The 13,356-nt window shown below is 48.2% G+C and overlaps 1 long non-coding RNA gene across 1 annotated transcript in view; it reads right to left on the reverse strand.

The window, feature by feature from the left end:
• The window catches only part of LOC141574840 (uncharacterized), a 28,910-nt gene extending 17,025 nt beyond the window's left edge, over window positions 1-11,885 (reverse strand). Inside the window, exons 1-3 of the long non-coding RNA XR_012501981.1 lie at window positions 11,751-11,885; window positions 2,483-2,611; window positions 699-850 (exon numbers count right to left, since the gene is read on the reverse strand). This is a non-coding gene — a long non-coding RNA (uncharacterized LOC141574840). The remainder of the gene's footprint in view (window positions 1-698; window positions 851-2,482; window positions 2,612-11,750) is intronic.
• Window positions 11,886-13,356: the final 1,471 nt, after the last annotated feature.

Raw genomic sequence — 13,356 nt, forward strand, 5'->3', positions numbered from 1 at the left:
AAACAACCTCTGCCCCACAGTAGCAGCCTAGGGGTAGCTAAGTGCAGGGTCTGACTCAGCCCAGAGCCTTACAGCTGTGGCTCCCGAAGGCCATGATACTGACTGTCTGGACTCTTCCACAGACTGTAAACCCCTCAGGGGCCAAGGCCATTTCTTCTCAACTTTGTATCCCCAACACGTAGCTACCTTAATGGGACACAATCTGTGCTCCATCAGTGTTTGTTAAATAAATGAGTAATTCATGTTTCATTCAATCAATACAGCCTGAAGCCACAGACAAAATATCTCTAACCCAAAAGTGAACGTGACAGTCCCACAGGAAAGCACCAGAGCCCTGCAAGTTCAGAGGACGCAAGGAAGGATCACACAAGGGGCACCAGGGAAACTCCCCAGAGGAAGTGGCATTTGAGGGGCGGGGGTCTTAAAGGCTGAGTCAGAGGTCATTTGGTGGACGTGAGGCTGGCAGACCCTCTAAAGTGAGGGGGTGGCACTCCCTGGAGCCGAGTTTTTAAGGAGAGTTTTTAAGGAGAATTGATGGGCAGAAAAATAGGAGAAAGTTAGCCAGGAGCCAGAGCGTGCTCTGGGATATTTGTGTATGATAAATGGGGCAGAATGTTTGAAGTGGAGACCATCTCTCCAAGTTGAACTATACGTGAATTCACACAGATACAGATGTGCTTACAGAGATACAGACATACCTGTACATACAGATGTGTGCCTTACTGCTTCCAAAGGGCTCCCAGACAACTCTGTAACATTTAATTACTTCCATTTCACAGATGGGGAAACTGAGGCCAGGCCAGATGAAGTGAGTTGTGCAAGAAGAACAAGCAGGTTTGTGAGTCAGAAACTACTCACAAGAGAAAGAAGAGGAGAAGGAACAGAAAAATTAGATACAAATTATTCGCCTTATATGGATATTTGTTTGGCTTGTTTGCACACTGTTTAGTCCTTAAGAGCTCTGAAAAGTAAAATAAAACCCCAGCACGGAATCAGGCTCAATTAGGTGCTTAATAAACACTTTCGACGATGACGAATGGCAGTGATGATACTGAGACAGCTTCCTTCCATTTCCCCTGCTCAGAGCACCCTTGGCTCTTCATACTTACAACTCTCTTTGTAACAGGCTCGCTTGTGAACAAGCTCGGAGGTCCCACAGTCCAGCTGCGCAGGTGGCAGCTCAGAGCAGGTGCTCACTGAACGGTCAGCCTTTGATTTGAACAGGTGGGGATCTACTCCAGGAAGCAGGAAGAGGCGTTCAATCAGCCCCCGGAGCACTGCCGTCTCCTTGGGGGATCTCAGCGCCTGCAGGCTCTGCCCAGAGTCTGACATTTAAAACTCCCTTCAGCAGAGCATCCCTCTGTGCACTTGCTCTTGCAAAATATGTACTGGAGCCCGAGCTCCCCTGCTCGGCTTAACACCCAGAACAATACGCAGATTCCCAGCTGGCCTGTGAGTCACCACCTAACGCCCCAAAGCTTTCCCCCAGGCCTCCATGGGGCTCACTCTCTCACGTTGCCCCACCTTTCTTTGGGGTCCTTCCCTGACTACTGTATCTACAACAGGCCTCTCCCCATCAACTTGTGATTGCTCCCCCTTATCCAGCTTGTAAACCTTCTTGCCACCAGCTACCCCTGAAAATCTCAGGGCATATTTAGCTGTTTACCTGTCTCTGTCAGGTAAGCTCCATGAGGACAGGTGCTCCCTCCTTTTTATCTTTAAACCTTTATGCCTGACACACCTTAAAGGCTCAAAACATATGTGCTATGAATAAATGAACAAATGAGAGCCATAAAAGAATAGGCACAGGAAGTGCCTATTCTAAGGGCTGGATTCTTCTGTCCTGAAAGGAAGAAATTAGACCTAAGGAGGCCTTGGAATGTGAGCCCCTCCTCCTGACACACCAGCCTGACACACTCGTGCTGGGAGGGCTGGGGCCCTTCGTTTGCATTTCAAAGATGAGGAGGATGATTCATTACACCAATGTTGTTCTCCTTCCCTGCCTTTCCAGCCCCCAAGATTCTAGAAGCTCGAGGAATGTGGAGGTCTCCACAATCACTGCCTCCCAGGCCCCTCTCCCATACAGATTAGCCTTTGGTCTTCTCTGGCAGGGAACAGCGCAGAAGCAGCTCTCAATCCCACTTGGGCCCAGGGACTCGGCATGGACAAATCAAGGGCAGAGTCCACAGGAAGCCTCAGAGGAGCCCCAACAGGAGAAGGCTGAACCCACGGCTGCCTGGGCCATGTTGAGATTCTCCCACAAGCCACCGCATGAGATAGCAACACCCACAGATAGAGCCTCCAGGTTTGTCCCTCAGCCCTTCCCTCTTATTCCAACCCATCTCCACACTTGCCAGCCCCAGTTCCGTGGTGCTACTGGCCTCCCTCACCTCCCTTCCATCACCACCTGCCCTGGAGGCTGCATCTCTCACTCCCCAGTGCACTCACACTGCACAGTGCACATCTGGACCTTGGCTCCCACCTTGCAGAGGGTCCCAGCTGTATCAGTTTTCCAGGGCTGCTGTGACAAAGTACCACAAATGGGGTGGCTTGAATGACAGAGGTCTATTGTCTCCCAGTTCTGGAGGCTGGAAGTCCCAGATTAAAGTGTCTGCAGGGAGAAAAAGACACAGATAAACTTATTTATGGAACAGAGACAAACTCACAGACATGGAAATCAAACTTGAGGTTACCAGGGGGGAAGGGGGTGGGAAGGGATAAATTGGGAGTTCGAGATTTACAGATACTAATTACTATATATAAAATAGATAAACAACAAGCTTCTGCTGTGTAGCACAAGGAACTATATGTGGAATCTTGTAGTAACCTATAAGGAAAAAGAATATAAAAATGAACATATATATGTCCATGTATGACTGAAACATTATGCTGTACACCAGAAACTGACACAACATTGTAAACTGACTATACTTTAAATAAAAAAAAGTAGATAGGTGAAATTTTCCTCATACACTATTAAATCCCTTATGATAAAAAAAAAAAAGTGTCTGCAGGGTTGGTTTCCTCTCAGGGCTGTGAGATGGAATGTTTCAGGACTCTCCCCAGCTTCTGGTGGTTTGCTGGCAATTTGGGGCCTTTCTTAGCTCGCAGAAGCATTGCCCTGAGCTCTGCTGTCATCCTTACATGGTGTCCCCTCTACATATGTATCTATCTCCAAATTTCCCTTTTCTAAGGACACTGGTCATTTTGGTTTAGGGCCCACCCTACTCTCGTACGACCTCCCTCTAACTTAACTGATTCCATCTGCAAAAACCTTGTTTCCATATAAGGTCACATATGAGGTACTGAGAGTAAGAACTTCAACATATGAATTGGGGGGGGGGGGCGCTGGACACAATTCAACCCCTAACCAGCTGTTTACAGAATAAAGTCCAAATTCCTCATGTGGCATTCAAGGCCTTCTCAAATCTGGTCCAGACCCATGTTTCCAATAGTTTCTTCCCTACTTCTTCCGTACATGCATATATGTGGCAGTCTTTCATAGGAAGATGGGGGTTGGGAGACTAAAGAGAGAAAGAAGAAGAAGAACATTTACTGAAAGTTTTCTAAATGCCACTCCTAATGGCAGGGGTTTTCCCCACATCATCTCCTATCATCCTCATTACAACCGTGTGAGACAGACATCGGTGAGACACCCATTTTACAGATAAGGAAACTGAGGCTCTGAAGGTAAAGTAACTTGTTCATGATCACATTCATGGTAAGAGGGACACCAAAACCACACCCAGCACTGTGGGCTTCCAGAGCCTATGCTCCCACAGCTCTGCAGGGGAGAAAGACGACTTCGAGAAGACTCAAGGCGGGAAGGAGGAGGCTTGGAGACACACAGGGAGCAGAGGACTGGAGTGAGCAGGAAGGACGAGCAGACAGGTGTTGGGGATGTTTGGTAGTGATTCCCCACGGGAAAGGGATGTTTTGTTGGAAGAACAGGGAAAGAGACTCTGAATTGGATGCCCTGAGGAGGCAGACCCGCAAGAGGAGCCCCAGGCAGCTAGCAGAGCTGAGGACACCACTGCAGGGCAAGAACCAGTGGGCACCTAAGGGGCTGGGGGTACCAGAAGGGACCCTTTGTCACAGGGCTGTGCCACTGGCGTATTAGAGCTGCCTTCCAGGAGGGGCGTTCTGGATTAATGCCTCTGCAGGGGAGGGAGGCCCCGAGCCTATTACAAACCCCTCCAGGAGCAGCACTGGGCTTTCCCCAGGGTAGGAACCTTAATCAGTATGAAATGACAGCACAGTAACAACGCAGTGCTGCCAGACACCCAGGAGAGCCAGGAGGTTTTCAGGCTGCGCCTCCAGGAGCCCTGGAGTCCTGTAGGGGGTCCTCTGTGGCCACTCTGGGTGGGCAGAGGCCAAGCAGACAGAGCTCCAGCCCCACCCCATGCCAATCAGAACAACTCTGCTGCTATATCTTTTCTATACTGAATTTCATAGATTTTATTGGAAACCTTATATGAAACTTCTCTTTGCAAAAGAGAAGTTTTAGAACCACTGAAATGATCCTTTTTATTTTTACAGACTATCAAAGTGATAGCCAAGAACATGACAGTTTCTTCTCCAGGCTGCAGGGAAATCAAGACACAGGCAGACCTAGAATTGGGGTCTCCTGGCTCCCAGCCCAGGACTCTCTTTGATAGACAACCGAGATGCTTTGGAAGGTAATAAGGGAGCAAAACCAGGCTGACTTTGAGATGTCTAGAAGCTGGGACCCTGTACACAAGAGCCCCATTTAAGGTGAAGGAAACAGGAGCTGCCCCTTGCTCTTTGGTTAGAAATCTCCACTTATCCTTGTTGGAGTTAAGTCTGCCCTCTCTCCGACTACAAAACCCCACTGGAGTAGCCCTCTCTTGAATAAATGCTGTCTTACCGTCTTTAACAAGCCTGTTAGAATAATTTTTTCTTCTAACAATATTCAGTGGAATATTATTTAGTCTTCAAAGGAAATGAAATTCTGATGCCTGCTACAACATGGATGAACATTGAAGACATTTTGCTCAGTGATACAAGCCAGTCACAAAAATACAAAGCCTGGGAAGTGCCAAGAAGGCAAAGTAGGGAGACTTACAGCTCGCCCTCTCCCACAAATACACCAAGAATTACATCCACAAACACACTGAATCACACAGAACACCTACTGAACTCTGGCAGAGTGTCTCTTGCTTCAAAATACAGGAGGATTCTCACAAAATCCAGTAAGAAAAAAAAGGAAAAAGAAAAAATCGGTGCAGGACCGGTCCTGCAGGGAGGGAGTGGCGAAGGAAGGAAGGCACCTTCAAGCTGGGACACCCCCCTCTCCAGCCGGGAGGTCAGCAGGGACAGAAGCAGAGCTTCCGAGGCTCGGAGGAGAAAGTGGCAGCCGCTTGGCAGACGAACTGGCACCGAGGGAACAGAGGGTCCCTGAGATCCCCGGCCCTAGACACAAGCCGGCAGGGACCAGCCAGACTGGCTGCTGGAGGTCGGTGAGGAGCCCAGGCAGAGGGCTGGGGCCCAGTGCACAGAGGCAGCCTCAGGGGGCTGGAGGGCGATGTGAGCTCTGGCTGGGGTGTATGCAGAACAGAACTGCCTGGGACACCCATAAAAAAAGCGCCACCTCTGGTGTGCCTGGAGGAGAGAGGCGCAACATAGCGGCGCCACAGGGACTTTCTCGCCGGGCTCCATTGTTGGCGAGTTCTCGCGAGAAGAGACGTGGGGCTCCGCCATGCGCAGCGCTGCTGCGCGGAGGCGGGGCTGGAAGCTGAATCCTTACCCAGCGGCCCTGCAACTTCACAGGCAGGACTGAGATTTGTTTACAGCCCCAGAGAGGGCGGATTTGCTCTCTCTGGACCCTTTGTGGACCCGCGCCTCTGGGATGAACAGGCAGTGAGCAGAGTTCTGGTTAGAGTCGGGTGTGTACAGTTATTTACAACAGGTAAACATACCCTCCTGTACGCGGAGGCAGGGCTGGGGCCTATGGGCTGGGGTCTATGAGGACCCTGTGGCCACCACAGATTCAGCTGTGTGACTGCACGCTCGCTATGGCGGGTCCTAGCACCTGATATTGGCAGATCTGTGCTGGTGGTTCCTGGAACCCAGAACCTGGGGGACACCAGAGCAGGTGTCTGACATTCCCTCAGCTAAGGCAGGGACAAAGGCAGCATCAATAGAGAGCAGTTTCTAAGCCCACATAACAAGTGACAGACAACACCACAGAGGGCACTTCCCAGTGGACCTCTCCTGCAGAGGTGTACTCAGTGACTCTTCTTCCCAGCTGAAGCACTCCAACCCTGCCTACCACACACCACAGCTCAGAAATGGGTCTAGAAGCCTCTATTCCAGCAGCAGGGGAGCAGACTCACAGCCTGTCAAGGCTGTGCTGACCACAGAACAAAAAAGGAAGGAGGCCTCGCTCAACAACAACAATCAGGACAGGCTCTGAACACCACAACACAATCCACATCCCCAGTCAAAGGGATAACAGCCAACACTCAGGGAAAAAATACATGGCAAGCATCCATACTAAGAACAGCCCTCGCAAGAAAACTGTTAGATGCACACAGTCTACACAGGAATGCTCCCACTTTAAATATAAACAAACAAATGAAACAGCCCTTCAAGACCACAGTAGTTAACTGATACTCCTAAATTCACGGAGCCAGAGAGATATGAGTAAAATGCAGAAGCAGAGGAACAACTCCCAGTAGACAGAATGAGAAGTCCCCTAAAAGAACGAACTATGAGATAGACCTCGACAATCTACTAGATCATGACTTCAAAAAAGAGGTGATAACAGCCCTGAAGGAAATAAGAGCAACCATGAATAGAGACAGAGAATACTATAAAAAGGAAATAAAAACTGTAAGAGGAGCCAATTAAAACAGACAACTCAATGGCTGAGATAAGAGCCAATCTAAAGGCAGTCAAAAGCAGACCTGATAATGCAGAGGAATGAATAAGTGACTTAGAAGACTGGATAACAGCAGTCACCCAATCAGAACAACAGACAGAAAAGCAAGTAAAAACCAATGAAAGCAATATAAGGGACCTATGGGATAATATAAAGCATGTCAACCTACACATAATAGGGGTCCCAGAAGGAGAAGAAAGAGAAAAGGGGATTGAAAAGGTATTTGAAGAAATCATGAATGAAAACTTCCCAAACCTACAGAAGGAAACAGATATCCAAGTACAGGAAGCACAGAGGGTCCCCAACAAGAAGAACCCAAACAGATCTACATCAAGACATATTATAATTAAGATGACCAAAGTTAAAGATAAACAAATGATTCAAAGGCAGCAAGAGAAAAACAAAGAGTTAATTACAAGGGAACCCTCATAAGGCTCTCAGCTGATTTCCCTACACAGTTCTGCTGGCCAGAAGGGGGTGGCAAGATATATTCGAAGTCCTGAATGAGAAAAACCTGCAACCTAGGATACTCTATCTGGCAAGACTATCCTTTAGAGTAGAAGGAGATGTAAAGAATTTCACAGACAATCAGAAACTAAAAGAATTCAGCAATACTAAACCTATGCTAAAAGAAACATTGAAAGGCCTACTCTAAATAGAAATGAAGCAGGAATATAAAGAAATGAGAAAACCATAATTGGAAATGTGATAACTACAATGAGTTGCAAGAGAATAAACATGAAGATGTTAAAAAAAAAAAAAAGACATCAAAATCATAAAAGGTGGGAGGAGAGGGGAGTAATAAAATATAGATTTTTTTCCTTTTTTTTTTTCTTCATTCTTTTTAGGATGTTTGAACATAACCACCAGTCTAAAGCAAACAGATATAGTAAGGGGTTAACATGCTTGAAATACAGGGTAACCACAAATCAAAAGTATACAATAGAGCCACAAAAACCAAAAAGAAACCAAGCTAATACAAAAGAAAATTATCAAACCAGAAAAATACCATATGATATCACTATTATATGTGGAATCTTTGAAAAAAAGACAAACGTTTACAAAACAGAAACAGACTCACAGACATAGAAAACAAACTTATGGTTACCGGGAGAAGGGGTGTGGGAAGGGATAAATTGGAAGTTTGAGATTGGCAGATACTAACCAATATATGTAAAATAGATAAACAATTTCATATTGTATAGCACAAGGAACTATATTCAATACCTTATAGTAACGTATGATGAAAAAGAATATGAAAACGAATATATGTATGTTCATGTATGACTGAAGCATTGTGCTGTACACCAGAAATTGACACATTGTAAACTGACTATACTTCAATAAATATACATATATTAAAAAAATACAAAGCCTGCATGATTCCACTCAGATGAGGTACGTAGAGTTGTCAAATTCATAGAGACAGAAAGGAGAATGGTGATTGCCGGGGGCTGGAGGAGAGAGAGACAGGCAGTTACTGTTTATTAGGTCAGAGTTTCTCTTTGGGAAGATGAGAAAGTTCCGGAGATGGATGGTGGTGACGGTTGCACAACAGTGTGAATGTACTTAATGCCACTGAACTGTGCACTTAACAATGGTTGAGATGGTAGACATTATGTTATGTTTATTTTATCGTGATTAATAAATGAACGAAGGGGGATTCACATCCACATGCAGGCTTTTCTCCACAGGCCTCAGCAGGTGTCATCAAAAACCCAGTTCTCCAGGTGATTCCCATGTGCAGCCAAGGCTGGAAGCACTGGTCTCTGGGGTAATTATCCCCATCCCTTGTCTGGGGAGAGCTCTGTTCTAAAGCTACAGAAGATGCAGCCCACCATCCATGGGTCCCAGGAGGACCTGACAGGTGTGACCAGCTGACCCACAGGCCGAATGGCCCAGGTGGAGTCCTGGGTGTCCCTCACCCAGATGACTGTAGGCAGCGACTTCACTCCTCCGGGACATCAGCAGGACTGACCAGAGTGCCTGCCCACGAGGCTGCGTTGCGAGGAGACATGAGCGAGCCCGCGGAAGTGCTTGCCATGGAGAAAGAGCCTCAAGAAGTGTGGGTTGAAGCTTTCAGATCAACCAAGAGTGAGTAATTCCCACTCTGTCCTGTCGGCTATGACGGGGAATACAAGGATGTGTCAGGCCGGTTCCTGCCTCCAGGAGTTTACAGCTATGTGACTTTACAACTCTGTGTGCCATGAGGGTGTGGGAGTACAAAGACAGGTGGGATGACGGCTGGGCTGGGGAGTAGGAAAGCCTGGGGTAAATGATGTCTGAGCTGGCCCTGGCGGGACGCAAAGCGTAAAGCCGACCTCACTGCCACTTTGTCTGGCAACATCCTTCTTTTCCGATGAGATATCCAAGGCTTAGCGGGATTAGAGACCCACCCAAGGGTCAGGGTGGTTCATAAAAGCCCCAATCCCCACCCCTCCCACACACACACCCCACCCAAAAGCCAGGTTTCCTAACCCCATGCCCCTGATCACTGAAAAGCCCCCAGGAGGCCAACACACAGGTCTCACCACCTGCATGTGGCTTCATCCCAGGGCAGGCTCCAGGCTGCATATGGGGTCCAGGAGCTCCAGCCAAGGCAGCCGTCAAAGCCCCCGAGGCTGCCCTCCTCCCTGCCCAGGTGCGAGGAGCCTCCAGGCCACCTGGGGGAGTGCTCCTTCTTGGGGACCTTCAGCATCAAACAGAACTGGGGGTGGCTGTGCTGGGTAACACTCTGGGTGGAGGGAGGTGGGTGGTTGGTGTCCTTTCATGGTCTTCCTTGGCCCTTTGCTCTCCCAGCACAAGGCTTTCCTGATGGAGACACCGTCCCTATCGTTAGGGGGAGATTCGGTCAGTAGAGCCTGGGGGATGGGGACCTCCTCTTTCCGCAGACCCTGCAGCTTTGATGTCACTTAGGTTTCTGTTGACCAACTGGACTATGAGAGAGTTTGGATGAGGGTGCACAGGCAGTGAGTGGTGGAACAGGGCCGAGGGCGTTTCAAGCCAAAGAAACTTCACCCACAGAGGCTGAGCAAAGACATCCCAGGGCATGCTTGGAAATTCGAGAATAGTCTGTCAGTTCTGACCAGAAGTGCAGCCCATGAAGGCAAGGTTGAGATTGAAAACTAGAAAGATAAGGGTAGGTCTGAGCCAGACTGTGGAGGCTTTGCCATCACATGGGGAGCCATGGAAGAATGAGGAGCGAGGTGAGACCTCTGGGACTTATTTGTAGTTTGTGGAGCAAATGAATGAATGTCTGAGGAAGACACGCTAGTTGTCGGCAAGATGCCATGTGTGACAGAGACTGGCAGGAGAGATCTGTGATAACGTGTCCCCACGGCCTTTTGTCGACTTGGTGACTAGGGTCACTGCTCTGCAGACTCAGTCACTGTTTTCACAGATAAACACAAGCAGCTCAAATGCACGTGGAGATGAACAGCAAGGCCAGAGTCTCCCTCCTGGTGCTCCCCGGTGCCCCTTCTTTGGTTTTGCTCTCAACTGCCGCAGGCACAGGCTTCCTTTGTCTCCGAGGGAGGACTTTTCCCTGCCTGGTGCCTCCCGGGCTCTCACGGTGCCCGGGCCCTGGTATCAGCTCCTCCAGGCTCACACCAGCCTGTCCGTGGCCAGCTCTCCCGGGAGCCCAGCTCAGCTGGCTCAGGCCTCCCCCCTGCTGTGGCTCCACTCTCTGCCCTCCCTGAGACCACCCCCAGGAGGTTGGGCAACTCTCCTGCTTCCAGACCTTGGGACACAGAGGACATGTCCTTTTCTCCTAATGTGGTCTCCCCAAATATTACCAGGAGCCCCGCAGCCTTCAAACACAATAGGTCTAAAACATCTTCTCCAAAGACAAAGTCGCTCAGCCTCTTCAGAACAGGTGCCTGGACCTCGTCCCAGGGACCCCACAGGCCCCCACTTTCAGAGGTGGGGAAGCAACATTAGTGCCTCAAAGCTGACTTACCCAACTAAGAAACACCAGGTAACTCCAGGATCAGAGAAAGAAAAAGAGAAAGAGAAACAGAGAGAGAGTGTGTGAGCTCTCCCACTGCATTTATATTGTAGCATTTTTCACAGCACATTATTATTGTTGTTGTTGTTGATGTTTCACTTGGGATTTTCCTTAACACTGTATATTCTGTATCTGTTCCAATCCGAGCATGCAGCATTTGCTTATTAGATACGTATGGAGGAGGGAAGAGAGTGAACAGGGAAGTTGGAAAATGCAACTGAGATTCGCCCAGCACCATCTGCATGGCAGGCTCTCCGCTGGGCACTACGTTATTTCATTATGCCTCCCCACAGCCTTATAAGGAAGGTATTATTATTATTCTGATTTTACTGATTTAAAAAAACGAAGAAATAAGTCAGATGAATAAATGCATGAATGACAAGGCCATTTTTCTCTCCCTTTCCATCATGCAAACACGGCTTCCGTTTCTGAATTATAAAACATTTTTCAAAAAGTCAGAGAACAAAAAAAATAATATTAAAAAGAGATGAAAGCAGGATGATTTCTGAACCATTCAGTAAAGGATGAAAATAGCTCTGTTATCCAGTGCCTGTCTTCGTAAAGCCATTGTTATCATGAGTTAGAACCTGCATTAACTCAGAAATTAAAATAATAACCCCATGTGTAGCAAATTCTGAAGACACGCTCTGTGATTTTCCAAGCGCCTGTTAATATTCCCCTAAACTTTAGTTGGATCTGAATGGTTTAGCATAAGAGAATCCAGTTTAAAAGTTCTACTTCACAAAGAAAAAGCAATAAAATGGGATGGTTCTGAAAAGCTTCTTTTGATATTAAGTAGGACTGAAGTACAAACTCTAAGGTGATCGGTGTAATACCCACATTTAGGAATGGGAGGGCCTCACACACACACCACAGGGGGTGCCTCGGTGGACCGTACTGGAACCCCTGGAAATAGACTGGAAATAGTCTCTGTGGAGAATGTTGTTCACAGGCTTGGTTCCAATGATTCCAACAGCAGCAGCATCTATAACAATACATTTTTTAATCAAATCTAAAGGCAGTCTTATGAAGAAATAAATGCTATTCAAATAAACACAATGCATTTTCCTGAATATGGTATATACAGTAGTATAGTATTATATATTCTGGAAATTAGCCCAAGATGATAAAATAAATGGGATTCTGCAGGGCTTCGTTATTGAGTCACGCTTGTAGCCAAAGATCTTGAAGGAAAATTCCTGCACTAACCTCTCAGACTATGACACTCATATTTGGCACTCTCTGTGTCTGTTTCTGGCCCTCTGTTCTGGTGGGTCCCTTCAGGGGTGGAGTTGGCCACATGGGCACGGTCTTCAGCCTTGGGCTGACAACTCAGACTGTTGAGCCCACAGTGTCTGATTAGCTCTGCCCAGGCCCGTGAAGGGAAGGGCCGGCTTGTACCTCCTGGTGCTCCAGGTGGGTCCAGCAGAGTGGGCTTGAGGACAGACGCTTTGAGAAAGGCAGATTGCCCTCCATTATCTGGGTGCGTCTCATCCAATTAGCTAAAGGCCTTCAGAAAAAAAAAAAACAGACCACCCCACTCCACCCCCAGAGGAAGAGGAAATTCTGCAGCCAATGGCCTTTGGATGGCCAAAATCTACTCTCCCCAGTGCCTCCAGCCCGCTGGCCCACCCTGCTGATTTTAGGCATGCCAGCCTCTGTCATCACATGAATCAATTCCTTAAAATAAATAACTCTTCTTCTGTCTGTCTGTCTGTCTGTCTGTCTCTCTAACACACACACACACACACACTCTCATGCGTGTGTTGTTTCTCTGGAGAACACTGACTACTACAAAGAGACTGGACTATGTACAAATCTTGGTAAAACTTGCTCTCTGGCTAGAAGTGAGGCCTCCTGTGGCTTGCTCCCATGGTGCCAGTGGTCATCGAGGTCAATAAAGAGCCCCAAATGTCTGCAAGTCAGCCTAGACTCTGCCTTTTCTGTTTTTCCCAAGATTCCGCATGGAGCTGAAGACACACAGAAGTCAGGCTCCTGGTGATGGCATCACTCTGTCTCCAGGGCTCCCCCCAGTCTCTGCACCTGCCTCTAAGGCTTGGAGAGAGTATGCAGAGCAGGGCTCGTATATGAGGGCCCCAAGGTTGGTGGCAGCCCTCCGGCTCTGATCCCCGACTTTCCTCCCACTTAGGAGGTGATGCAGAGACAGCAAGGCTAGGCCATCCCAGTCAGGCTCCCAGAGGCAGAGTTTAGCAGACAGGAGATTTACTGGGCAGTGCTCTTAGGGCCGACACCTTTGCTAGGTGAGTGAGGGAAGCGGGACTGGGCAGAGGGAGCAGTTGAGCATTGATGCAGCCCCAGGAGAGGCATCTGGCCATCCTACGATGCTCTGCTGCTGGGAAGCCCTTCAGAGTTGTCCCCAGTTAGAGCGAGGTGGTCAGGCCTTCCTACCCCCATGATGAGTCATCTCTTTCCAGAGAGGCTGCCC

The sequence above is a fragment of the Camelus bactrianus genome, chromosome 23 (genome assembly GCF_048773025.1).
Source record: "Camelus bactrianus isolate YW-2024 breed Bactrian camel chromosome 23, ASM4877302v1, whole genome shotgun sequence".
Taxonomy (NCBI): Eukaryota; Metazoa; Chordata; class Mammalia; order Artiodactyla; family Camelidae; genus Camelus; species Camelus bactrianus.